Source organism: Eschrichtius robustus, chromosome 4, assembly GCF_028021215.1.
Source record: "Eschrichtius robustus isolate mEscRob2 chromosome 4, mEscRob2.pri, whole genome shotgun sequence".
Classification (NCBI taxonomy): domain Eukaryota; kingdom Metazoa; phylum Chordata; class Mammalia; order Artiodactyla; family Eschrichtiidae; genus Eschrichtius; species Eschrichtius robustus.
Window position 1 is genome coordinate 149,672,487 of NC_090827.1, and position 25,682 is coordinate 149,698,168.

Consider the following 25,682-nt stretch of genomic DNA (forward strand, 5'->3'; position numbering starts at 1 on the left):
TTGAAAATATTTTACAAAATTGATCAGTAAAATCCATTTGTGTCCTTTAAGAACTTACTATATTAGCAACTAGGATTGGACTGGAGCTTCTATAACCTGATGAAGAATATCTAAAAAACAATAATGAAAAGAAAAACAAAACAAAAAAATCTTATTGTAAACATCATACTCAGTAATGAAACAAAAAATCCCCAATTCTTTAAAGTCTAACACAAAATCCATTAATCACACTTCTATTCACTTTGTATTGGTAATAACAGCCAGTATAATACAAGAAAAAGAAATAAGCTATATAACAATTATAAAAGAAGAAACAGAACTGTCATTATTATTCTACAGTATGGTTTTTCTAAATAGAAAACCCAAAATAATAACACAGAATCTATTAGAATTAATAAGAAAATTTAGTAAAGTTTCTATTTAGAACAGGAATAAATTAAAGTCAATTGCATTTATATGACAACAGCAGTTAGAAAATGCTCATTTTTAATAGCAGCAAGAAATGAGGCATTAAGAAATACATCTGAGAAAAGATGTGCCGAAGATTAGGTAGAAAATTATAAAATATTTACTGGAAGACAATAGGTAAGACCTAATGGTGAGTTCTATTGTGGATAAAACTCAATGGTCAGTTTTTCCCCTAGTGAATCTATAGATTCAATACAATTCCAATCAAATACCCAACAGATTTCTTGTTAATAAAACTTGGTAAACCAATTGTAAAATTTAAGTAGAACAGCAAAAAAGGCACAATTAGCCAGACGCCTATGAAGAAGGTGGTGAGGGTAGGAGTTCTCCTTACTAGATACCATGGGTGTCACAAAGTTATAGTCACAACGGTGGTGTGATATTGGTGCATGAATAGACCATACAGGCAGACCTCGGAGATGCTACAGGGTCAGTTACAGACCACCACAATAAAACAAAACTTTCGGCTTCCCAGTGTATATAAAAGTTATGTTTACACTATACTGTAGCCTATTAAGTGTGCAATAGAATTATATCTAGAGAAACAATGTACACACCTTAATTAAAAGATACTTTATTGCTAAAAAGTGCTAGCCATCATCTCAGCCTTCAGCAAGTAGTAACTTTTTGGAATAGTAATAGCAAAGATCACTGATCACAGATCCCCATCACAAATATAGTAATAATGAAAAAGTTTGAAATATTGCGAGAATTATCAAAATGTGACACAGGGTCATGAAGTGAGGAAATGCTTTTGGAAAACTGGCACTGTTAGATTTGTTCAATGCAGGGTTGCCACCAACCTTCAATTTGTAAAAAACACTGTGTCTGTGAAGCACGATAAAGCAAAGCACAATAAAACAAGGTGCGTCTATAGATAGTTAAATGGAATATTTAGACACAGACCTATGTGTATGTGGAAACTTGACTTATGATCCTATACTGATGGGATACAGATCGATAGGACTATTTTGTAAAGCAATTTCTAGTACAGTTGAAGACGTGCATACCCTATGTCCTAGAAATTCCACTGTTCTAGAGAGATACGTTATGAGAATCAATCAGAACGACTTAGAGATGCAAATTCTCAGCGCTAACCCGGTTTTACTGCATCGGAAATTGGGGAGGTGGTGCCCAGCAGCCTGTTTTAGTAAGCCCCCCGGGTCATTATGATGCATGCCCAGGTTTAGCACCGGCCTTAGAGAAACACCAGCCCCTGTTCATCAGAGACATGTGCGCCCTGAGAAGCTGTGGGGAGCAGAGCTGCTGAGTGCCGGGCATGGGCTGACTTGGGGTGGGAGGAGCGCCCCCTTGCTTCCACCTACACCCCGCTGCTCTCCTCAGACCTCTTTGCGTCTGCTTCTCCTCTATGCAGTAATCTCCAGATGTTGGAGCACCCAAGTCTACTATGTCGTAGGTGCTGGGGATTCATCTGTGAAAAACAACACGAACAAAAATCCCTGCCTGCAACAGAACTTACAGCTTAGTGGGGAGAGCAACTTCAATAGTGTAACAGAAGGTTTTATGTGTTTACAGTAGGGTAAAGGAGCTTGGGAGTGGGCGTGGAGCTGGGGGTTGCAATTTTGAACACCATGGCCAGGGCAGGCCTCACTGAGAAGGGCTGTTTGAACACAGACTTCAGGGAGTGTACTGGGCAGCTGACTGGAGAAGAGGGCTCTGAATGGAAAGGGCAGACCGTGCAAAGGCCCTGGGGTGAGCTGTGTCTGGACGCTCCAGGAGCAGCGTGGAGGTCAGAGTGGCCAGTCCAGAGTGAGCGACGGGGAGGTGATGGGGGCCAGATGGGGTAACCATTTAAGGCATTGGGAGGACTTTGGCTTTTACTCTGAGTGAGATGAGGAATCGCTGGGGGCTTTGGAGCAGAGAAAAGAAGTGAGGTGAGAAAAAAGATCATGCTGGCTGCTGTTTCAAGGACAGTCTCTGGGGGCAGTAGTAAAGCAGGGAGACCAGTAAAGAGACTGGAATGATTGGGTTGAGATGACGGTGGCTTAGGCAGGGAGGAGCAGAAGAGGGGAGAAATGGTCCGAGTCTGGGTGTATCTTGAAGGCTGAGCCAGCAGGACTTACTGGCAGCTTGGATGTGGGTGGGAGGACAGTGCAGACACCCAAGATGACTCGGGATTTACGTCCCCTCTAACTCTGAGGCTGCAGGTGTAACAGGTCAGGGACCCTAGGTTGACAATGTCTATTGCCACCAGGTGGAGAGGCCGAGTGGGCAGCTGGCCTTGTGGGTCTGGAGTTCAAGGCCAGGCTGGAGCTGTGAACTTGGAGGGGGTGGGGGGGTCTTAGCTATAGATGGATGAGATCACCTGGAATGCTCGTGGCCAGAGACGAGAACCGAGGGCAGAACCCTGGAGCCCTCCAGAGCTAGGAGGTCAAGGGGGAAAGGCAGAGCCAGCGAGGAGACTGAGGCAGGAGGGAGGCGATTGCCCTGGATAGCATGTAAGGAAGGTGTTTCCTGGAGGAGAGATGGTCCAGCTGAATCAGTGCCACGAGAGGCCACATCACGTGGACACAGAGGCAGCCACTGGGCTGCAACGTGGAGGCCATTGGTGGTCTCCTTTGGGACATGTTGGGGAGTGGCTGGTGGGGCTGCTGGAGGGGGGTTAGCAGCAGCAGGAGGTGCTGAGAGGCGGTGACTCAGGCGCCTCTCCTGATGCGCTGCTGTAAAGAGAAGCAGGGGCCAGAGAGCTGTGGGGGGAGGGGGAGGGGCTGAGCGATGGGGGGAGCGGCAGCTGGGCTACATGCCCTGGGAGGGTCCCATCGAGACTCGGGGAGACCTGGGGGACCTTCCCCAGTGGTACTTGGGACACCCCGATGGCCAGGCACCCTCGCACATCTGTGCCCCCGACCCACTGCCAGACACAGGACAATTCTGCAGCCTTGAAGCCATGGTGACCCTCTCAAGGGGCATGTCCCCTCCGGCACCAGCCCCGTCCCCTCCCTCCAGGGTCTGCCCAGTGCTCTGGGGGCAAAGGGCAGTTACTAAGGGAGCCTGGGGCTACGTGTCCAGACTCCCGGCCTCTGCCTCTCAGGCCCACCAGTCACACAGGCCTGATTCCTCCAACTCACTCCTGCCTCCTGGCCTTTGCACGTGCTGTTCCCTCTGCCTGGACCACCCTTCTCTCTGCGCTTCACCGGTTCATTCCTCCTCGTTCTTCAGATCCCTGGAGCCCTTCCCAGGAACTGTGGCCTGGCTGTAGCGGGTAAGATTTCATGTTCTTTACACCTGAAACTAACACAACATTGTAAATCAACTATACTTCAATAAAATAAAATTTAAAAAAAGAGTTTACGTTCTGTGGGGCTGTGTCTGTGATTATCTGAATGCCCCCTGAGGGCAAGACCTCCTTGGTCCTCTTTCTTGCTGACCCACACAGCTCACTATTTGTTGGATGGCTGGATGGATGGGTGGGTGGATTTGTATTCAGTATTATGTCAGTTCCCTGGAAGCAGAGCCTGAGTCAGGGATTCTGTGCAAGTGGCTTATTGGGGGCACGCTCTCAGGAGAAACTGGAGGATGGCAGCGTGTCTCTGGGCCCCTCGAGGCTGTAGGGCTGGGCGTTTGTCTCAGCATCGGCCAGGCAATGGCCACAGGCCACCTGGTGAGGAAGGGTGGGTTCAGCCTTGGCATTGCCAGGCCAGGTGGCTCAGGCTGGCTGGGGGCTGTTCCCCAGAGAGGAGGGTGTCTGGGAGCCATTAGCACCAACATCCCCAGCAGCTGGGGGGCCAGTGGGGGAGGAAAGGAGGGTGGGTGCACCACCAGGTCAAGGGGCTTGGAGTGGGGGTCCCTGGAGCTGCAACATCGGGGTCCCTGACACTTGCTGGAGAGGCGAATTCTCGAGCCCCAGGCCTGTGGAATCAGACGTTCCGGGGCCGGGCTGCCGGTGTTTCATGAGCTCTCAGGTGATTCTGACGCTCCCCAGGCTTGAGAACTCCACATTGCGGGGCTGCACAGGACTCCCTTACATCTCCACCTCTGTCATTTCATGGGCAAGTGACAGGGGCCCAGAGGTCTCCTCCCCGTGGGAGCACAGAACCTGCTGGCTCTGCCCACTCCGGTCCCGGCGGGTGAGACTCCTAGGGTCCCTGTAAGAAACGACCACAGACTTGGGCCTTGAAACAACAGATACTGATTCTCTCACGGTTCTGGAGGCCGGCAGTCTAAATCAAGATGTCGGCAGGACCAGGCTCCCTCAAGGCTTCTAGGGGAGGCTCCTTCCTTCCTCCTCCCGTTCCTGGTGGCCCAGGCGTCCCTGGGCGTGTGGCCTCATCCCTCCACTCTCTCTTGCATCTCCACGTGGCCTCCCCTCTGTGTGTTCTCTCCTCTTCCTATAAGGATACTTGTCCTTGGATTTAAGGCCCAGCCTAATCCAGGATGACCTCGTGTTGAGATCTTTACTTTAATTAAATCTGCAAAACACCCCACTTCCAAATATAGCCACATTCTGAGGTTCCAGGTGGACCTGGATTTGGAGGATGTTATTCACCCCGCTGCACAGCTTCTTTCTGGGGTATTGATCTTGTTAACATTCGTCAGCACCAGTCTTTCCCTCTGTTCCGTGGGCCCTTGAGGCAGGGGCTGTTTCTGACTTGTCTCCGCATCTCCGACACCATCCCGGGGCCTGTTACCTGCTATGAGCTCACTAAAGAGGACACGGGAGGAGTCCGGGGAAAGGAAGATTTTTGGAGTCAAACAGGCCTGGGTTTGGTCCCCGCTCTGCCCTGTCCCCTGTGACCGGGCATGTTGGTGACCTATCTGAGCCGCAGCTGGCTTGTCTGTTGAATGGCAGTAATGGCATCTACTCTACGGGTTTGTTGTGAGTTTGAAAATAAAGTAAATCACCAGGCACGGGCTGCATACCTCGAATGACAGCTGTCCTTTAAATTATACACGTTTCTGAATTGACCCCCCCCCCTCAACCAGGGAGGTGGAGAAACTTGGGATCCTGGAGACCTGAGCAGGAAAGGACATCACACATCATCCGGCCCATGTCCCAGTGGACAGATGGGCCACCAGGGGTCCCCGAATCCCACATCTGCGGCCTTCCCACCAAATTCTCAGAAAGAAGGGGACAATTCCTGTGTGAGGAGGGGCAGAGACCTGCGTCCTGCCTGTGGCCGACACTCTCAGAGGAAAGGGAGGTGGCGACCTTGTTTTAAAAAGCACGGTTCCAGGAACAATTTGTCAGAGATCGATCTGAGGATGGCGCTGGGAAACTGCTCCCCGTTTTGGTCCTACCTGGGCCGTTCCCGCCCCACTCTGAGCTATTCTGGTTACCGGCATTGCCTTTCTCATCAGAGGAAAAGATGTTTGCCTAAATTTAGAAGCTTTTCTGGAAGAGAGGGCGCAGCTTGACAGTCAGGAGACCAGGAAAGGAACACAGCTCAGGCCACAATCTCATCTGCCCACCGCCACTCAGACGGGGTCCCGCCACTTCGGGGAGGGTAAGGGGGAGCAGGGGCTGCTTTCTTTGCCGGGTCCTCTGCGTAGCGTGGGCCCCGTGAGCGTGAAGCACGGAGACCACCAGCTCGTGTCTCCCTCGTGGGTGTGATTGTGCCCGTTTGTAATTGAATAACCCCGAGGTCTCAGAGCTGGTGAGAGGCTGGGCCTGATCCCACCCACCTCCTTGCTCAAGCCCGTTTTCGGCTTCTCTTCTCTCCACCAAGACAGAAGGTTTATTTCCCCTGGCGACCATCTCAGAGTCAAGGGTTAAAGCCTGGATCTGTCTCTAGAGGTGGGTGGTCGGAAGGGAGAGATGAGTCCCCTACACCATAGCTCGAGAGGGTGTGGGAGTGCCCACCTCCAGACCCACCAGTGAAGCTTTGGTTCTGCAGACGTGATGCGACTTCGTAAGGTCCGGTCTGAGATCAAACCTCCTGCCCCCAGACCAGCGTTCTTCTCATGATGGAGGAGCCCCTGCCTGGAGCAGAATCTGGTCCTGCAGTCCTAGCCCTCAGTTACCAGGTGAGTAAAATGCCCTCACCGGCCCCTCTGCACTGCCCTTCTTAGCCCTTAACCGTCTCCTGTTCCATTTCCCCACCCAGCCAGCCAGAGGAGTCAGAATTCACCAGCTGAATCCACATCCTCCGAGGAAAGGGTGTGCCACTGTCTGATGCGTCCTGGGACCCCAGGAGACGCCACACAGGGAACCGCAGGAGAGGCCTTCCCCATCGGAGCCCTCAGGCCCAGGGCATCCACACAGAGATGGGGCTGATGGGAGAGCCCTGGGCGTGGGTGCCGGGAGCTGTCCCTGGTGCTGACCGCAGGCGTGGGCTAACTGGGCTCCCCCTCTCCAAAAGTCAGCCCAGTCTCTTTCCTAGCCCCGTCCTTTCGGCCTTTCCAGGCCCCTTGACTCATCCAAATCCCGTTTATAACTGTCTACTCACCAACACTCAGTGTAGCCAGGTACATCGTTATATATTTGGAGAATAAATAGATTAGACTTATCGCCACCTTCATGGAGCTCAGGGTCACGTGGGGGAGACAAGCAGGTGTGTAAACAAATGTCCTATAAGGCAGAAGGGATACAGAGGAAGGGACATAACCAGTACCCTGACCCTCGTCATTCTTCCGCTCAAAAATATCGCCAGGCACCTCCTGCACACAGGCTAGTTCCACTCACAGAGGCTGCGGAAGAAAGGATAAACAAAGTGTGATCTTTTCATACAACAGAATAGTATTCCACCCTAAAAAATGAAGGAGATTCTGACACATGCTACAACATAGATGAACCTTGAGGACAACATGCTAAGCGAAACAAGGCAGTCACAAAAAGACAAATATTATATAATTCCATTTATATGAGGTATCTAGAGGAGTCAAATTTATAGGGAAAGTAGAATGACGGGTGCAGAGGCTGGGGGAGAAGGGAATGAGGAGTTCGTGTTTTACAAGGATAGAGTTTCTATTTGGAAAAGATGATGGAAAATTTCTGTGGTTGGATAGTGGTGAGATAGTGGTACAACAGTGTGAATGTACTTAATGTCACTGAATTGTACACTTAAAATGGTTAAAATCCAACAAGGACCTACTGTATAGCACAGAGAACCCTACTCAATGTTTTATAATAACCTATAAGTCTGAATAACTTTGCTGTACACCTGAAACTAACACAACATTGCAAATCAACTATACTTCAATAAAAATGATTAAAATGGTAAATTTTATATTATGTATATTTTACCACATGTTTTAAAAAGACCTTTTTAAGAAAAGACTCATAAGTCAAAGAGATGAGGCCACCACTGGCCAAACATGCAAAATTTGAACTTCACTAAGAATATTGCAGATATTAACTGCAGTGATCTAAGATGCATTAAATATGTTTAAATTCATGAGTTCATAATGATCAAAAAAAAGAAAACCCCCAATTGGCCACCAATGGAGGACACTGCTCTGAACATTTGTGTACAGGTCTTTGTGTGAACATATGATTTTATTACTCATGTGTAGATAAACAGGAGTGGAATTGCTTGGTCGCATGGTAAATATCTGTTTGACTTTATAAGAAATTGCCAACCTGGCTCCAAAGAGGTGACACGACTTGTAATCCTTCCAGCAGGATAAGAGCTTCATCTGTTCCAGGTCCTCACCAACACTTGGTGTGGTCGGTCTCTTTAATTTTAGCCATACTTGGGGAGTGTAATGGCATTTCATTGTGTTTTAATTTGCATCTTCCTAAAGATTAATGATGTTGGGCTTCTTTTCACGTGCTTATTGAACATTAATATATCTTCTTTCTTGTTTGTTTTTTTGTTTTTAGTTTGTTTAGTTTGTGGGCTTTTTAAAAATTGAAGTATCCTTGACCTACAACACTATGTTAGTTCCTGGTGCACAATATAACGATTTGATATTTCTATACATCACAAAACAATCACCATGATAAGTCTAGCCACCATCTGTCACCATACAAAGTTATTACATAGTTATTGATTATATTCCCCACACTGTACATTATATACCCATGACATTTACTTTGCAGCTGGAAGTTTGTACCTCTTAATCTCCTTCACCTATTTCACTCATCCCCTCACCCTTCTCGCCTCTGGAAACCACCTGTTTGTTCTCTGTATCTATGAGCCTGTTTCTGTTTTGTTATGTTTGTTTGTTTGTTTGTTTGTGTGTTTGTTTTTTAGATCCTACATATAAGTGAAATCATGTGGTGTTTGTCCTTCTTTGTCTGACATTTCACTTAGCATAATGCCCTCCAGGTTCATCCACGTTGTCACAAAAAACCCCAAACCATTCTTTTTTATGGCTGAGTAGTATTCCACTGTGTGAGTGTGAGTGTGTGTGTGTGTGTGTGTGTGTGTGTATAAAGTATCTTCTTTATCCATTCACCTATTGATGGACACTTAAGTTGCTTCATATCTTGGCTATTGGAAATAGTGCTGCAATGAATATACAGGTGTGTATGTCTTTTTGAATTAGTGTATTTTTTTTCTTCAGAAAAATACTCAGACTTGGAATTGCTTGGAATCATATAGTAGTTCTATTTTTAATTTTTTGAGGAACCTCATACTGTTTTCCATAGCAGATATACCAATTTACATTCCTACCAACAGTGCACAAGTGTTCCCTTTTCTCCACATGCTTGCCAACACTCATTATTTGTTGTCTTTTTGATAATAACCATTCTGAAAGATGTGAGGTGGTATCTCATTGTGGTTTTGATTTTCATTTCCCTGTTGGTGATGTTGAGCATCTTTTCTTGTACTTGGCCATCTGTATGTCTGCCTTGGACATACAATGTCTATTCAGGTCCTCTGCCCATTTCTTAATCAGGTTGTTTCTTTTTGTTTTTGTTTTTTTTTTTGATGTTGAGTTGTATGTACTTGATCATGATGTATAATCCTTTTAATGTGCTGTTTGAATTCATATTGCTGCTGCTAAAATTTTGTTGAGGATTTTTGCATCCATGTTCATCAGTGATATTGACCCGTAATTTTCTTTTCTCTCTTTCTTCTTTCTTCCTTTCTTTCTTTCTTTCTTTCTTCTTTCTTTCTTTCTTTCTTTCTTTCTTTCTTTCTTTCTTTCTTTCTTTCTTTCTTTCTTTCTTTCTTTCTTTCTTTTTTTCTTTCTTTTTCTTTTTTTTTCTTTTTGATGTTTTTGTCTGGTTATAGTATCAGGGTATTCTGGCTTTGTAGAATGAGTTTGGAAGTGTTCCATCCTCTTTAATTTTATGGAATAGTTTGAGAAGAATAGATGTTAGCTTTTTAAATGCTTTTGGTAGAATTCACCTGTGAAGCTGTCTGGTCCTGGACTTTTACTTGTTGGGAGTTTCTAAATTACTGATTCAACATCATTACTGGTAATTGGTCTGATCATATTTTCTATTTCTTCCTGATTCAGTCTTTGGAGATTGTACATTTCTAGGAATTTGTCCATTTCTTCTCGGGTGTCTGTTTTATTGATGTATATTTGTTCATAGTAATCTCTTATGATCCTTTTTATTTCTGGGGTCTCAGTTGTAATGTATTCCCTTTCGTTTCTAATTTTATTTATTTGGGTCCTCTTTTTTCTTGATGAGTCTAGCTAAAGGTTTTTCAATTTTGTTTATCTTTTCAAAAAACCAACTCTTAGCTTCATTGATCTTTTCTATTTTTTTTTAAGTTTCTATTTTATTTATTTTATGCTTGGATCTTTATTGTTTCTTTCCTTTTACTAACTTTGGGTTTTGATTATTCTTTTTTTTCCAGTTCCTTTAGGTGTAAGGTTAGGTTGTTTATTTGAGATTTTTCTTGTTTCCTGAGGTAGGCTTGTATAGCTATAAGCATTCCTCTTAGAACTGCTTTTGCTGTGTCCAGTAGATTTTGGATCATTGTGTTTCCATTTTTATTTGTCTCCAGGTATTTTTTAATTTCCTCCTTGATTTCTTCAGTGACCCATTGGTTGTTTAGTAGTATATTGTTTAGCCTCCATGCGTTTTTTGCAGTTTTTTTTTCTTGTAGTTAATTTCTAGTCTCATACCGTTGTGGTTGGAAAAGATGCTGGATATGATTTCCATCTTCTTAAATTTACTGAGACTTGTTTTGTGGCCCAGCATGTGATCTATCCTGGAGAATGTTCCATGTGCACTTGAGAAGAATGTATATTCTGCTGCTTTTGGATGGAATGTTCTATGTATATCTATGAAGTCCATCTGTTCTAATGTGTCATTTAAGGACAGTATTTCCTTATTGATTTTCTGCTGGATGATCTGTCCATTGATGTAAGTGGGGTGCTAAAGTCTCCTACTGTTATTACGCTACTGTCAATTTCTTTTTGTCTGAGATTTGTTTTATATATTTAGGTGCTCCTATGTTGGATGCATATGTATTTAAAATTGTTATATCTTTTTGTTGGATTTAGCCCTTTATCAATATGTAATATCTCTCTTTGTATCTTGTTACAGTCTTTGTTTTAAAGTCTATTTTGTCTGATATTTTGTCTAGTATTGCTACACCAGCTTTCTTTTCATTTCCATTTGCATGGAGTACCTTTTTCCATACTCTCACTTTCAGTCCGTGTGTGTCTTAAGATCTGAAATGAGTCTCTTGTAGGCAGCATATATTTGGCTCTTGTTTTTGTATCCATTCAGCCACTCTGTCTTTTGATTGGAGCATTTAGTCCATTTACTTTGAAAGCAGTTATTGATAGGTATGTACTTAATTGCCGTTTTGTTCATTTTCTTGTTGTTTTTGTAGTTCTTTTTGTTCCTTTCTTCTTCTTTCACTCTCTTTCCTTGTGACATAATGACTCTCTTTAGTGTTATGTTTTGATTCCTTTCTCTTTTTTGTATGTGCATATTTATTATAGATTTTTGGTTAGTGGTTACTAGGAGGGATATACATATATACACCGTTATTTGAAGTTGATAATCTGTTCATTTTGAGTGCATTCCAAGGACCCTGCAGTTTTGCTCCCCCTCCACCATGTTTAATGTTTTTGACACCATATTTTACATCTTTTGTTTTGTGTATCCCCTATTTATTGTGGATATAGATGATTTTACCACTTTTGTCTTTTAACCTTCCTACTGGCTTGAAAAGTGAATGATCTACTACCTTTACTGTATATTTGCCTTTGCCAGTGAGATTTTTCTTTTTCTAATTTTCATATTTTTAGTATAGTCTTTTCTTTTCCACTTGAGAAGTCTTTTAACCTTTCTTGTAAAGCCAGTTTACTGGTGCTGCCATTCTTTTAGCTTTTGCTTGTCTGTAAAACTCTTTATTTCTCCTTCACTTCTGAATCAGCCTTGCTAGGTAGAATATTCTTGATTGTAGGTTTTTTCCCTTCATCACTTTAAATATGTCATGTCACTGCATTCTGGCCTACAAAGTTTCTGGTGAAAAGTCAGCAGATAGCCTTATGGGAGTTCCCTTGTACATAACTAGTTGTTTGTCTCTTGCTGCTTTTAAGATTCTCTCTTTATCTTTAATTTTTGCCATTTAATGACAGTGTGTGTTGGTGTGGACCTCTTTGGGTTGATCTTGTTTGGGACTCTCTGTACTTCCTGGATCTGGATGTCTGTTCCCTGCCCCATGTTAGGGAAGTTTTCAGCTATTATTTCTTCAAATAAGTTCTCCGCCCTTTTCTCTCTATCTTCTTCTAGGATCCCTGAGTTAGTACACTTGATGTTGCCCCAGAGGTCTCTTAAACTATCTTCATTTTTTAAAATTCTTTTTTCTTTTGTGTGTTCAGCTTGAGTGACTTTCACTACTCTGTCTTCTAGTTTGCTGATTCATTCCTCTGTATGATCTAATCTACTGTTGATTCCTTCTAGTTTACTTTTTATTTCAGTTATTTTATCCTTCAACTCTGTTCGGCTCTTCTTCATATTTTCTAACTCTTTGTTAAACTTCTCGCCATGTTCATCCGTTCTTCTCCTGAGTTTGTTGAGCATCTTTATGGTCATTACCTTGACCTGTTTATTGGGTAGATTGATTTTCTCCACTTTGCTTAGTTCTTCTTCTGGGTTTTATCTTGTTCCTTTGTTTGGAACATATTCCTCTGTTGCCTCATTTTGCCTAATTCTCTGTTTTTATTTCTATGATTTGTTAGGTTGTTTACATTTTCTGATCTTGGAGAAGTGGCCTTATGTAGGCTACACCCTGTGGGTCCCAGAGGCACAGTCCCCTCCAGTCACCAGAGCTGTATGCTCTAGCTGTATGCCCCCTATGTGGGTCGCATGGGCCCTTCTGTTGTGGCAGGACTGACTAATGTGGCTGCACTGGTAGGTGGTGCTGGTCTCCAGCCTGGTTGGCTGCCAGGCCCTGCCTTGTCTAGAGGTTACTGGCCCACTGGAGGGTGGGGTCAGAGCTCAGTGCATCTGGCTGTGTGGCCCAGGGGGTCCTGGAATATATACTCTTTAGTTACATACTGTTCAAATCACTTGTGCACTTTTAAGTTTAGTTATCTTATTGATTTGTGTGTGTGTGTGTGTATGTGTGTGTGTGTATAAAATGGATACAAGTTCTTTACCATATATATATTTTATAAATCTTTTCTCCTGGTCTGTGGCTCATCTTTTTCATTATCTTTAAAAGTTTCTTTTGTAAAACAGAAGTTTTATCAAGCCCAATGTATCAATCTTTTCTTTTATAGTTAGTGTTTTTGTGTCCTATTAAGAACTTGCCTACCCCAAGTTTATTTATAAGTTTTATAGTTTTAGCTCTTACATTTAGTTCTATGGTCCATTGTGAGTTAAGTGAGTGGGAAGCATGGGGGTAGGCGGATGCTGAGGTTGGGGCCATGTATGGGTGTCAGACTGAGAAGGGGCTGTGTGTCTTCTGTGAGCTTATCGTGGCACTTGGGGAGACTGGGAGGAGTCAGAATCCCAGGTCGGCCAGTGATAGTCATGAATAATGGCATTGATAATTTTCACAAGCAGGATTTAATCATCTACAAATCATTTCCTCAATTGACCTGCACAGTATCCTGGCACAGAAAGAAGGCTAGACAGCACTTCTCTGTTCTGTTCTGCAGGTAAAGAGGCTGAAGCACAGAGAAGTTCACACACCGGCCCAAGGTCACACAGCTGGTGGGGCAGAACTAGGATTTGCGCTCTGGTCTGTTTTTCTGCTCCAGGGCAGCCTCTGTTTCCCATCATGCCTCCCTCGCCTGCTCAGTATTTACCCGTCGGCTCAGTCAAGCCTCCTCCCTTCCCCTGCTGGGCCATAACCTGGCAAAGCTTGGAAATTGCCTCATCCATGTATTCCTTTGTTCACTGAACAAACACTAAGGCCCAACTATTGGCTGTTGCAGGGGTTGAAGCAGGTGTTGGGTGCAGTGCACCTGGCTGGATGAAGCTCACAGCGGGTCCCACCAGGCTTGCTGAGTCTGTGTGACAGGTGTGGTCCATCTCCACCAGGGCAGCGGCTGAGCCAGGACCCCAGTGCTGGCCACTCTAGAGCTCTCTGCTCACCCCCCTGACACAGCATTATCTAGGGAGGTGCATGTGTCAAGGGACCACCAGGATCAGATGGCAGGGCCGCTAGAGGGGGCTTCGTTACAAAGGCGTGGGCATAGAGGGCCATGAGGGAGCATTTAGTGCCAGGGTTGGTAGCAGCCGAGCTGTTACCACCTCTAGTCCTGACGGGACAAGAGAAGGGAGCAGTTATCGCAGCACAAGAGAGAGGGAGGGGGCGAGGGACGGGGAGGGGAGAGGAAAGAGATGGAGGGAGGGAAAGAGAGAGAGAAAGGGGAAGAGACCTTCAGTTCCAGATGCCGCAGCTCTAGGCGACCTCATGGGGAAGCCCCAGGGCCCTGAGGACTCTGGCCTTGCTCTCCTCCCTCCCTCTGATCTCCACTGGGGCTCACTATTGGCCAAATCCAGCAGGAAGGCACAGGGCACGGGAGTCCAGGGGATGTGACCTTCCAGGTCAACCTCCCACGGCAGGGAGAGGGTGAGGAGGAGCAGATGAGCCCTCTCTGACACAATAGCCAGAGTGCAAGTGGAAGACTCAAGCTACCCTGGAGACCAAGCGACCTGAATGTCCCTCCATGATGACTAGACTGTGAACACACAGATGAGCCTGCCCTGGGGGAAATGCAAGGCTCCTGCAGGCAGGAAGCAGCGTGTCCTTGGAGGTGCAGAAGGACCACTGGGGGTTAGGAGAGGCACTGAGCCCCGGACAGGGGTCCCGCGGGACACGCTCGGCTGTGGATGCCGGGCAGGGACTTCATTGTGTGGAGCCCCCCTTTCCGCCAGGAGGCCTAGCCTACGTTACAGGAATAACGTGCCCGATGGCTGTTAATCAATAAAGTCAATCTCTATGACTCTCAAATAGAGTTGGAAAGAGGGGGCTCTATGGAAGGCATGTGGCCGGAGCTGCTTGGGATCTGAGAAACGAACCCCTTTCAGCCTCGGTGGGGAAGAGTTCTTCTGCAAACATGCTTGAAAGTTTGGGGGCCTGGACACTTGAAAAACATTTCAAGACATCCAAAGAGCTGCAGAGACACGTGGGTTTGCTTAGGCCCCGACTGAGCCGTCTTTCTTGTGGGATTAGGTCCGTTCTCTTTTGGAGCCCAAGGAGCCAGGAGGGGAAAATGAAAAACAAAGTTTTAAAGAATTATCGCAGCTTCTTTCCTTCCTCGCCGCCTCTCCTTCCCTTTCAAGTTGACAGAAAAGAGCTTTGCCCCCTCCCAGGTTTTTTGCAAATGTGAAATCGAGCATTCTCGCCGTCTCGGGCACCACATTTGATTCTGATTTGCGCCCGGAGCGTGATGACAAGCGCCCCTGGCCGATAATGGACGAGGCCGCATTCAGGAAGGTGAGGCTCCAGGCCCCGCATCCCTCTCACCGCCGCAGCCGTCACTCAGCCGGCCAGCGGGTGTCTGCTGAGCCCCAGCCCCGCGGGTGGGAGACAGTGAAGCCACAGTGGCAAACAGCGCGGCTATGCAGGGTCAGGGGTCACTGCCGGGGTCAGGGACCCCTCGGGCTTGGACACCCATGTAGGTGAACGTGATAGGCATTTAGATGAACTGACCAGATGACGGTAAGGGGATGGCTGGGGCGCCTCTGGTGGTCACCGGAGTCTGGCAGTGGCCGAGATGGTTGTGTCCACCCTGGGGACAAAGCCAGCTCTAGCATGGGTTCGATTCTGGGTTCAATCCTGCTCCTTCTCCGAGGCCTTTGCCGTGTAACTCGGTCGTGCTTTCCCTCAGCAACAGAATGAGGTAGAAGTGGCATTGTGCCCGTTCAGAGCCTCGGCCTCCGGAAGCCTTGTGTGTTTGCACCTCCCTCTGGGTACCCCGCCACGAGAGCGTGCCGGGCTGGCCTGTTGAGGACGAGAGACACGTGGGGCAGAGTGGGGCTCCCTGTCGTCTCCCCCGGTGGTCAGTGCTCCCCAGTCTGCCCCCAGCCGACCACAGCCACACGAGCCACGTGCTCACCGTCACCTGCCCAGTGCCTGCAGTGCTCTGTTACGCAGCACAAGCTGGCTGGTGAAGGGACCCGAGGGACCCGCAGTGGGCATGTGCACCTGCTGTCCTGCCTTCTCCTTCTTGATTCCCTTTCCCCCTTCTGGTCAGACTATGGGCTGCCTTGAGTTCCACTCCCGACAGGGATCCTTCCCCCACAGGAACACCCGGACTCACAGCACCTGACTCTGACCCACCCTGACCACAGGAGGACAGAAGGCCACATGGAGAAGCAGCACCAGCTCCCTAAAGGGTGCTGGCTTCGGAGGGCTGTGTCCCAACTCTGCCATGTATCAGCCACAGGGATGCGGGCACTGACAGTTTCCGGATGGGTGAAGTGCGGACGCCAAGGAGCACCAGCTTGCCAGATTGCAGCGCAGATGGTACTTGCTGAATACAAAGTGCTGGGTATACAGATGACACTTAAAGAACAACGTCCCCACAGCAGCACCTTGCAGGAGGCAGTAGGCCACCAGCTGGGGCATCACTCTAGCCCCTCTGTGCAGGGGGCGTCAGCTGGGCGTGGGTGGGTCATCCCTCCCTCCAGGAGAGGGAGCAGAGACACTGCCAAGTGCAAATTTGATAACCAGACACCGTGCTGAGGCTGGTGGACAGCCCAGGCTGCTGTGATCCCAGGCTGTCTGGGCCAGACACTCTCTAGCTGCCCAGGGTCTGTTTTCCATTTTGAGTGTGGCTGGGCTCCCCTTTATGGAAGATCAGTTTCAGGGCCCCATAGACGGAGCAATGGGTGGGAAGGAAAGGCAGGCCTCCCCTCCTCTGGAGTGGTGCCCCCGTTCACTTGGCCCCCAGAGTAAGAGGGGTCCTTGGAGTCCCCTGAAAGTTGGAAAAGTTGCTGTGGGATGGAGACAAAGGTGCCACCAGATGGAAGGTTCCTGGGTGGCTCTTCTGGCTCTCAGTATGGTTACTATGGCCACCGGCAGCATCACGTCATGTGGGAGGCCCTGACGCCCAGTCTCCTTTGGGCCACTGAGAGGCTTAGCAGAGCAGCAAATGGAGATTTGAGAGTGGGCACTGACTTGGTGAAAGAGGGAGAGGGTCTTGGCCTTGGGTGTTGTTCAAGGAATCTTTGTTGAATAAATCCATGGATGGATGGGTGGATGGGTAATTGGATGGATAAATGGATGTTGGGTGGGTGGATGGATGAATAGGTGGATGGATGGATGGATGGACGCATGAATGGTTGGGTGGTTGGAAGGGCGATTGGATGAATAAATGGATGGTTGGGTGGGTGGATGGTTGAATGGGTGAATGGATGGATGGGTGGATGTGTAGGTGGATGGATGCATGAATGGTTGGGTGGATGGATGGGTAGATGGGTGGGTGGATGGATGGATGAGTGGTGAGTGAGTGGATGGAAAGGGAATGGCTGGCTGGCTGGCTGGCTGGCTGGATAGATGAATGGGTGGATGGGTAGATGGATTGGTGGTTGGATGGATGGATGGGTGGAGGATTGGTAGATGGATGGGGGGGTGGGTAGATGGGTGGATGAGTAGGTGGGTAGACAGATGAATTCCCCCTTGCTTTGGCTTTAAAGAAGGGGGCTAAGATGTCCTCATCTGCATAAAGAAATAATAAGCCTTGCCCTGCTCCTCTCCCAAGGTCAAACAAAAGTGATGTGAGAGTCATGTGGGTTAATAATGTGGTGTCATGAGAGGAAACAGAAGCTTGGAATCAGATTTGGAAACTTGGCCAAACTGTGTTCTCTCTGTAGGTAGTCACCAGGATGTCAGCTCCATGGACGAGGGCCCTTGTATCCCTTGCTCGCCACTGTCGCCCTGCATCTCTGCTAAGGACTGAATGTTTGTGTCCCTCTAAACTTCATATGTTGAAGCCCTAACCCTTTTATGGTGATATTTGGGGTTGGGGCCTTTGGTAGGTGATCAGGTTTAGATGAGGTCATGAGGGTGGGGCACCATGATGGCATTAGTGCCCTTGTGAGAAGGAGAGACACCAGAGCTCTCTTTCTGCTGTGTGAGCACACAGCGAGAAGGTGGCCATCTGCAAGTCAGGAAGCAGGCTTATCACCAGAAACTGAAGCAACCAGCACCTTGATCTTGGACTTCCAGCATCCAAAACTGGGAGGAATAAATTCCTCCATCTATGGTATTTTATTATGGCAGCCTGACCTGACTAATACAATCACCCAGAGCATCTAGCACTCAGTAACATTCAAAACACACATTCACTGACCGACACAGTCACTCTGAGCCTCAGTTTGTTCAACTGTAAAATGGGGGTAACAGTGGCCTCTCGTCCTGGAGGGCTTTCGTGAAGTTGGCCACAGTGAGTGAGGGAGCCGGCTGTGCTGATGACACATAATCATGCTCTTTTAGCAGGTTATTCCCTGTTATTGTCATTTTATTTTATTTTATTTTATTTTTTAAATTTATATTTATTTTTGGCTGTGTTGGGTCTTCGCCTCTGTGCGAGGGCTCTCTCCAGTTGTGGCGAGCAGAGGCCACTCTTCATCGTGGTGCACGGGCCTCTCACCAACGTGGCCTCTCCCGTTGCGGGGCACAGGCTCCAGACGCGCAGGCTCAGTAGTTGTGGCTCACGGGCCTAGTCGCTCCGCGGCATGTGGGATCCTCCCAGACCAGGGCTTGAACCCGTGTCCCCTGCATTGGCCGGCAGATTCTCAACCACTGCGCCACCTGGGAAGCCCTGTTATTGTCATTTTAAATAAAGGACCTTAAGCAACAAGAGCAGCAACATGGACAACACACCCACCTAAGAGTGTGCAGTAAACTACAGGACACGTCTTGTTTCCTGCACGGGACTTCTGCAGGTTACCCAGGTGGACGGTCTCAGGGTGGGCTAGTCCGTTCCATGCTGTCATAGGGATCCAGTCCTTCTGATCCTTCCCTTCTGCCATCCAGGTGCATCCACTATACCTCTCCTCATGGACACAGAATGGCTGCCCTTGCTCCACCCATCTCCTCGACATGCCTCAGAACAAGGCAGGCAACTCTGTATGAGCCACTTCCCCTTTTTTTGCCTCAGTTTTCCTACTTGTCAAATGAGGCCAACAATACCCCTTGCCTTATATGGTCATTGTGAAAATCAAGCAAAACTGTCCATGAGGAGCTCAGCTCTGTGTGTGCGTAGCCGTGATGGGTGTTGGCTCTATTGGTACAGAGATCAGGAGGAAGCCTCCTGCCTCTCACGACCACCCTGCTGCACTTGATCACACCACAGCTGTGGCCATGAACACAACAGGCCCCATATTCAATTTACCCAGTATCTCTCTGCACTCGGCAGCTTTTTGTGAAAGGGTGAATTCATTTCCTGGGGCTGTGTAACAAAATGCCGCAAGCTGGGGGCCTTAGTACAACAGAAACTTATTCTCTCCCAGCTCTGGAGACCAAGGAGTCCAAGATCAAGGTGTCCCAGGGCCATGCTCCCTCTGGAGGCTCCAGGGGAGGGTCCTCCCTGCCTCTTCCAGCTCCTGTGGCTCCAGGCGTGCCTGGGCTTGCGATTACATTGCTCCCATCTCTGCCTCCACCTTCAGTTACTTCCTTCTCTGTATGTGTGGTCAAATCTCCCCCTGCTTCCTTCTGACAAGGACACCCATCCTTGGATTTAGGGCCACCTGCACAATCCGGGATGCTCTCCCAAGGCAAGATCCTTAAATCAACCCCGTCTGCAAAGACTGTTTTTCCAGAGTAGGTCACATTACAGGTTCTGGGGATTAGGATGTAGACATACGTGTGGGGGCATTATTCGGGCCACCTCAAGGAGCCAGCACTCTGGTGGCTGCAGAGCTGTGATGCTGGGACCCTGACTCATGGTCCTGAGCTGCCCGCCTTCCAGACGGGAGAGTGGAAGTGAAGGTGCTTGTGCCCAGGAGCACCGTGGGCCCCCCACATGAGGCTGCGGACCTCATGGTCGTGTTCAGGCTGCCCCGTGCTGGGCCCCCAGGAGTCGAGGCAGGTGGAGAGAGAGGTGGCAACACACATCCAGAGAACCACAGCACAGAGCCGTCGATGCCAGGAGGACAGGGCTGCCAAGTGCTGTGGCAGCTCTGCTGGGGCGGGGACGGGGACGGGGACAGGGACGGGGTCCAGAGGGCGATGGATTCTCAGATAACAGGGAGAAGAGTGAGGAGATGAGATGCTGACGGCTAGAAGGGGGTGCATTTCAGGGCTGAAATGGCTCATCAGGAGGAGAGAGGATTTAGAACTCGGGGATGGAGTGTGGGGTCTGAGGGGGAGGCAGGTGGGCAGCAGGGCAGCCAGGGGCCCCAGCGTAAGAAGGCTGGCAGGCAGGTGGCAGGTGGAGAGACTGACCACAGAGGCAATCAAGAAAGACGGGCTCCACCCGGCCCCCTCCTTCCACAAGTCCTGTCCCTCTCGGGGCCACAGTTCCCTGCCTCCATATGTGGGATAAAGTTACCCACTTGGGGGCTGCTGGGAGGATTAATGGAGAAGGGCATGGAAGGCCCAGGGTTGCCCCCAGTGCTGGGCGGATGTGGGGTTGCAGCTCTGTGTATATTTCACCACGTGGGGTTCTAGCTGCTGTGATTCCAGATGGAGCCTGAGGCCCTACTGTGTGCTTGGCTCCTGTGGTTCAAAGGAGGGTACCTGGCTGTGGACTTGCTTTGCGGGGAGTTGCCGGGGAGAGCTGAGCACTTGGAGGGGTTCCAGCCCTGCTCGGAAGCCCCCTCCGAAAGGGCCTGACTCTTTTCCTCCCCCTTGGAGTCTGGGAGCCAGGGTGATTCTTCAGCAAGAGAGGCTCGTGCTCTCTGAGGACAGGAGAGAGCCTCGCTGCAGGGCGGGGTGTGGGGCGGGCCTGGGCTTTGGGGATGGAGGCCCGGGTCTGGGTCTTCGCCCCCTCCTACCAGCCCCGTGACACGGACAAGGCACCCACTGCCCCTGAGGCATGCGGGGAGCCCACGGATGGCTCCCAGGCCTTCCCGCCATGAGAGCAGGATGAAGGCCGGCCCTCACACAGCTCCATCTAGTTTATCGAGCTCTTTGCATTAGTGATTCTGAATTTAATGAATTCCTGTATTTAGAATTATTAACAACAACAAAGGCATGATTTCACACACAGAGATGAGCTGAGAGAGGAGAAAGTTACTTTGCTAATACAATTTCTGTTACGGAGCTGGACCGCAAAATGGGAATCATCTTCGATCCAACAGTTCATGTGGTAGTGATGACTCCTCCCTGAATCCAATAATGAGACGACCGACCATACCTGTTGTTGGCAAGGGTCGGGGTCTGGGTGAGGGCTCAGCCTGGCCTGGCCTGGGTGAATTGGTCAAGTCGCTGCCGCATCCGAGCCAGTGTCCCCCACCATCAGCTGAAGTGTGGACACGATGGGTGCGGGTTCCCAGTGTCAGCTTTCCCAGATGCCTCGTCCACCACTGGTCCTACAAGAGGCTCCAGTCGTAACGGCGGGGCTGCAGGGAATCGGCCAGCCTCTCGCTGGGCCAATCTTCTGTGGGCACGAATGGGCCAAGGGTAGTACAGGATGATGGAGAGGGGGCCCTGGAGTAGGTGGGGACTTGAGGGGTGGGTTGGCAGGTGGGGAGGGACTTGGCTTGGGGGTGAATGGGCAGAGCCCCTGGGACACCCACACGGAACACCTGTAGTCAGTGATGTGAGGGCATCTGGAGTCCTGGAGCCACCCACACGGGGTGGCAGCTGAGTCACAGGTGAGGATGGATCCCCACGCCAGGGCACAAGGTGAGAAAGTCAGAGAGCTGAGCACAGAGCCTAGAGGAGTAGCAGCTGCAGTGGGCAGATGCGGACGGCCTTGCAGGAGAAACAGTGGAGGCGAGATGACGGAAAAGGAGGTGATGGAGGTGATGGGGAAGGAAAGATGGCAATGGGGAGAGAGCTGGATGTCGAGATAGAGGAAGGTGCGTTAGAAATGGGAGCAGTTTCCAAAGTTCCATCCACAGGAAAGTCCAGTGGAACATGGGCTGGAGGTCTGCGTTTTGCTTTGACATCATAACTCTGACATAACTCAGAACAAGGCAGGCAACTCTGTATGAGCCACTTACCCTTTTTTGGGTCTCCTCCGAGCCCCCATCACACTGGGTGACCCTCGTGGTCACTCTTGTGGAGCGGCCACACTCAGACCTCCACACTCTGCAGGGCACCGCCCAGGTGCTGCTTTGTCTGCTTCTCATGAAAATCTTGCGCGGGAGACCCTTGTGCCCATTTCACTGGGGAGGAAGCTGAGACACAGAGGCGCTGCGGGGAGCCCCGGGCCACACGGCGGCTTGGGGTGGAGCCAGACCTGAACGGGGTGGGGAAATAGTCTATCCTCTGCCCACTGTGCGCAAGTTTCCGGGATGTGTGAGGGCGAAGGAGCATTGGCTCGAGTGGAAAGGCCGGGGGCGAGCTGCACCCAAGATCCCCTCCCGCTATCTGCCTCAGCCTCCCCTCCCCGCCTGTCTCTGTCTCCACATCCCCTCCCCATCCTTTGCTGTATCTGCGTGTCTGTCTCTACAACACACACACAGAGGAGGAGAGAATTAAAGAGAAAGAAGTCTGGGAATTCTGTGGGAGGGTCGTCTTTGTATTTTTCTATATTTTCAGTGTCCTCTGCCAGGACACCTGCTACTTTGTGGGCCTTGGTTCTTTCCCGCGCCTCCGGACTGCATTCCCCCGTGTGACCACTACGTGGCGCACTTTCCGCCCAGCGGATCTCGTCGGTTAACCGTTTCCTCTCCGCTTTGTAGGGGGAGGTTTTAAAGCTTATCTACAGTCATCTTCCTGTCTTATAATAGCTTCTCAGGCCTTGCTTTCAACATATTCTATAATTGCTCTCACTGATGCACATTAACAATGAAAACTTCCCTTAATTAAGAGATCACAGTCATTTTCCTATTCCAATAATGACTTAAATTTTCCGAAGTGCGGATGTCAGGGAGATAGTGCTATTTATTAGTTTCCAGCTGGGCTCCATCTGACCTGCTGTGCGGCCCGGGGCCAGCCCCTCCCCCCATCCCGCCCGTGTGCTTGGAGGGCTGGGTCTCCTCCGAGCCCCCATCACAGCTCTGCCCTCCCATTCGCTGTGAAATGACTCCCCCCAGATGCAAGAGGGAAAGTATCCTTGAAGGCATCCTAAGATTTGAGGTTCCTGTCTGTCACCCAGCACGCTGACAAAATCAATTCAACAAACGCAGCTGATTTCACTGAAAAATGAATGCCATTCATTCATGCTTTTAGAAGGACGTGTTTATAACCAAATATCAGGCTTACCGTGTGTGTGTGCACATATGCATGCTCACACAGGTGCTGAGAACAGGTAAGAAGTGGGTGGCACGTGAGTTATGGAAAGCCATCACATTTTGGAAGACTCTGTCATTTCACAGGCGTTCGATGGGACCTATTATCAGCCGGGCCAGGGGTGGTGCTGGGGGCCAGGGGTGGCTGAACAGGGCCCGTCCCCAAGGAGCATGCAGTCGAGTGCAGGGGACAGACAGGCAGATGGATCCGGGCTGCATCTCTGCTGTCCAGTCCCAGGGCAGTGGAAAGCACAGCGGGACATGCGAGGCCCCTGGCCCGTCCTTGGGGTCAGCTTCCTGAATGTGTGATCTGAGTCTCAAGGGATGGTCAAGGGTTAAGAATCAGGCAGACAATGAAGCGAGGAAGGGCACCCATGAAGGCTGGCCACCCAGACAAAGGGTTTGCTGGGAGCAGGTAAGTACCTTTGGTCTCGGAGCGGGGGCAAGGCTGAGGATGGCGGTGGGGCCTGACTGGCGATGCCCGGTGGGCCCACAGCTCGCGGATGTAGCAGAAGGGGATGGTCTTGGAGTTTGGCATCACTGGGCCCGTTGTCCAGCTCTGTCTCAGACCAGCTGTGCAACCACAGATTTAATCCTTAACCTCCCTGGGCCTCAGTTGCCTCATCTGTGAGATGGGGGTGGTACTATCCCACTACAGTGCTGCGTCTGCAGTGAATGTAAATGGTGGGGTGCCTACCATGGTGTCAGAGGACCCCCAACAGCCTCCTACCCACCCCTAGCCCCAATGGAGCTGTCTGATCTCACCCGAAGGATCCCAGCTCCTGGCCACTTTGTTTCCCCAGCAGCTTGTTTTATGAATGAGTCCTCCCCTGTGTCCCTGAGGGGTGGTGGTGGTTACTCACCTGTCCCTGGGCCACCTCTGATCTCCCTGAGTCACCAGCACAGTCCCCGAAGCCATCAGGATCCTGGGATGCTGGTCCAGTGGCCAGCTCTGTCTAGGGATGGTTCCCGAGCCACGAGATGGGAGCCAGGGATATTAGGCAATCAAGTCCTCTCTTGGAATGGGCCACCGTGTCCACATCTGTAAAATGACATTGTTGAACGAGGCGGTCTCTGCAATCCTGTATCATTCTAGATGTCACCATGTGTGATTGGCGCTGAGTGACAGATGGAGGGATATTGAGAGAGAGAAGGAGCCTGGACGTCAACACTCTCGTGCCTCTGATTCTTAAAGAAGTGAAGGGGAAGCAGGAAGGCTTCTGGGTCAGTTCTCGCTGTGGGTGATAACTGCACCCAGGTGTCTGGGGCTCTGAGTTCCCAGAGCTCTTCCCGGGCTCGTCTTCAGCCTGTTCACAGGCATTTATGGAGCCCCTGCTGCATGCTGAGCCTGGTCTAGCTTGCAGGGGTATCAGAGAACAAGGGCTTGGGGCCCAGCCACGTGGGACACAGGTGCCTGATGGAACTACAGACGCTGCAGAGAGCGTGGCCGAGGGAGGAGCTGCAGTGGGGGCAGCAGGAGGAGTCAGGGAGCCAAGCTGCAGTGCAGAAGTGGGCGGCCGGGGGTGATAGCCAAGACGTGGAAGCCGCGTAAGTGTCCGTCGACAGAGGAATGGATGAAGAAGATGTGGTGTATATGTACAATGGAATACTACTCAGCCATAAAAAAGAATGCAATAATGCCATTTGCAGCAACAGGGATGGACCTAGAAATGATCGTACTAAGTGAAGTAAAGCAGATAGAGAAAGACAGATATCCTATGTATTCATTCTTCTCAGGGCTCTGAGTGTTCCTTGCATCTGTGGCTGGCATTTTTCTTCCATTTTTCATGTCTTGCCTCTTCTCCCTCTTGACTCCTCAAGGACGCCCAGTACACTTGGTTTGGCCTTTTCATCCTGCCCATATGGCTCTTTTCTCTGGTCTGTAACGTCCATCCTCTGGCCCCTTGTGTCCTCCTGGAGAGTCTCCTCTTCCCCAACTTGCAATTTATTTGCCTGTCCTTCAGCTCTGCCCTCTGTGCCTGTGATGCATCAGCTGGGCTCTTCGTTTCAGCGTTTAGACTTTTTAGTTCTTCAGGTTCCACTGACTACTCTTTACAGATTCCTTTTCTCTGCTGAAAATCCTCCGTCTTGTCATCAGTTTTCTTGAACATATTAGTCACAGTTATTTATTTATTTATTTTAAAGCAAAGGAAGACATACAAAGGGATTTTTTTAAAAAATTTATTTATTTATGGCTGTGTTGGGTCTTCATTTCTGTGCGAGGGCTTTCTCTAGTTGCAGCAAACGGGGGCCACTCTTCATCGCGGTGTGCGGGCCTCTCACTATCGCGGCCTCTCTTGTTGCGGAGCACAGGCTCCAGACGCGCAGGCTCAGTAATTGTGGCTCACGGGCCCAGTCGCTCCGCGGCATGTGGGATCTTCCCAGACCAGGGCTCGAACCCGTGTCCCCTGCATTGGCAGGCAGACTCTCAACCACTACGCCACCAGGGAAGCCCCACAGTTATTTTTTATAGGGATCCTATTACCTAATGTTCAGGTCATCCGTCAGTCTGTTTCTATAGCCTATT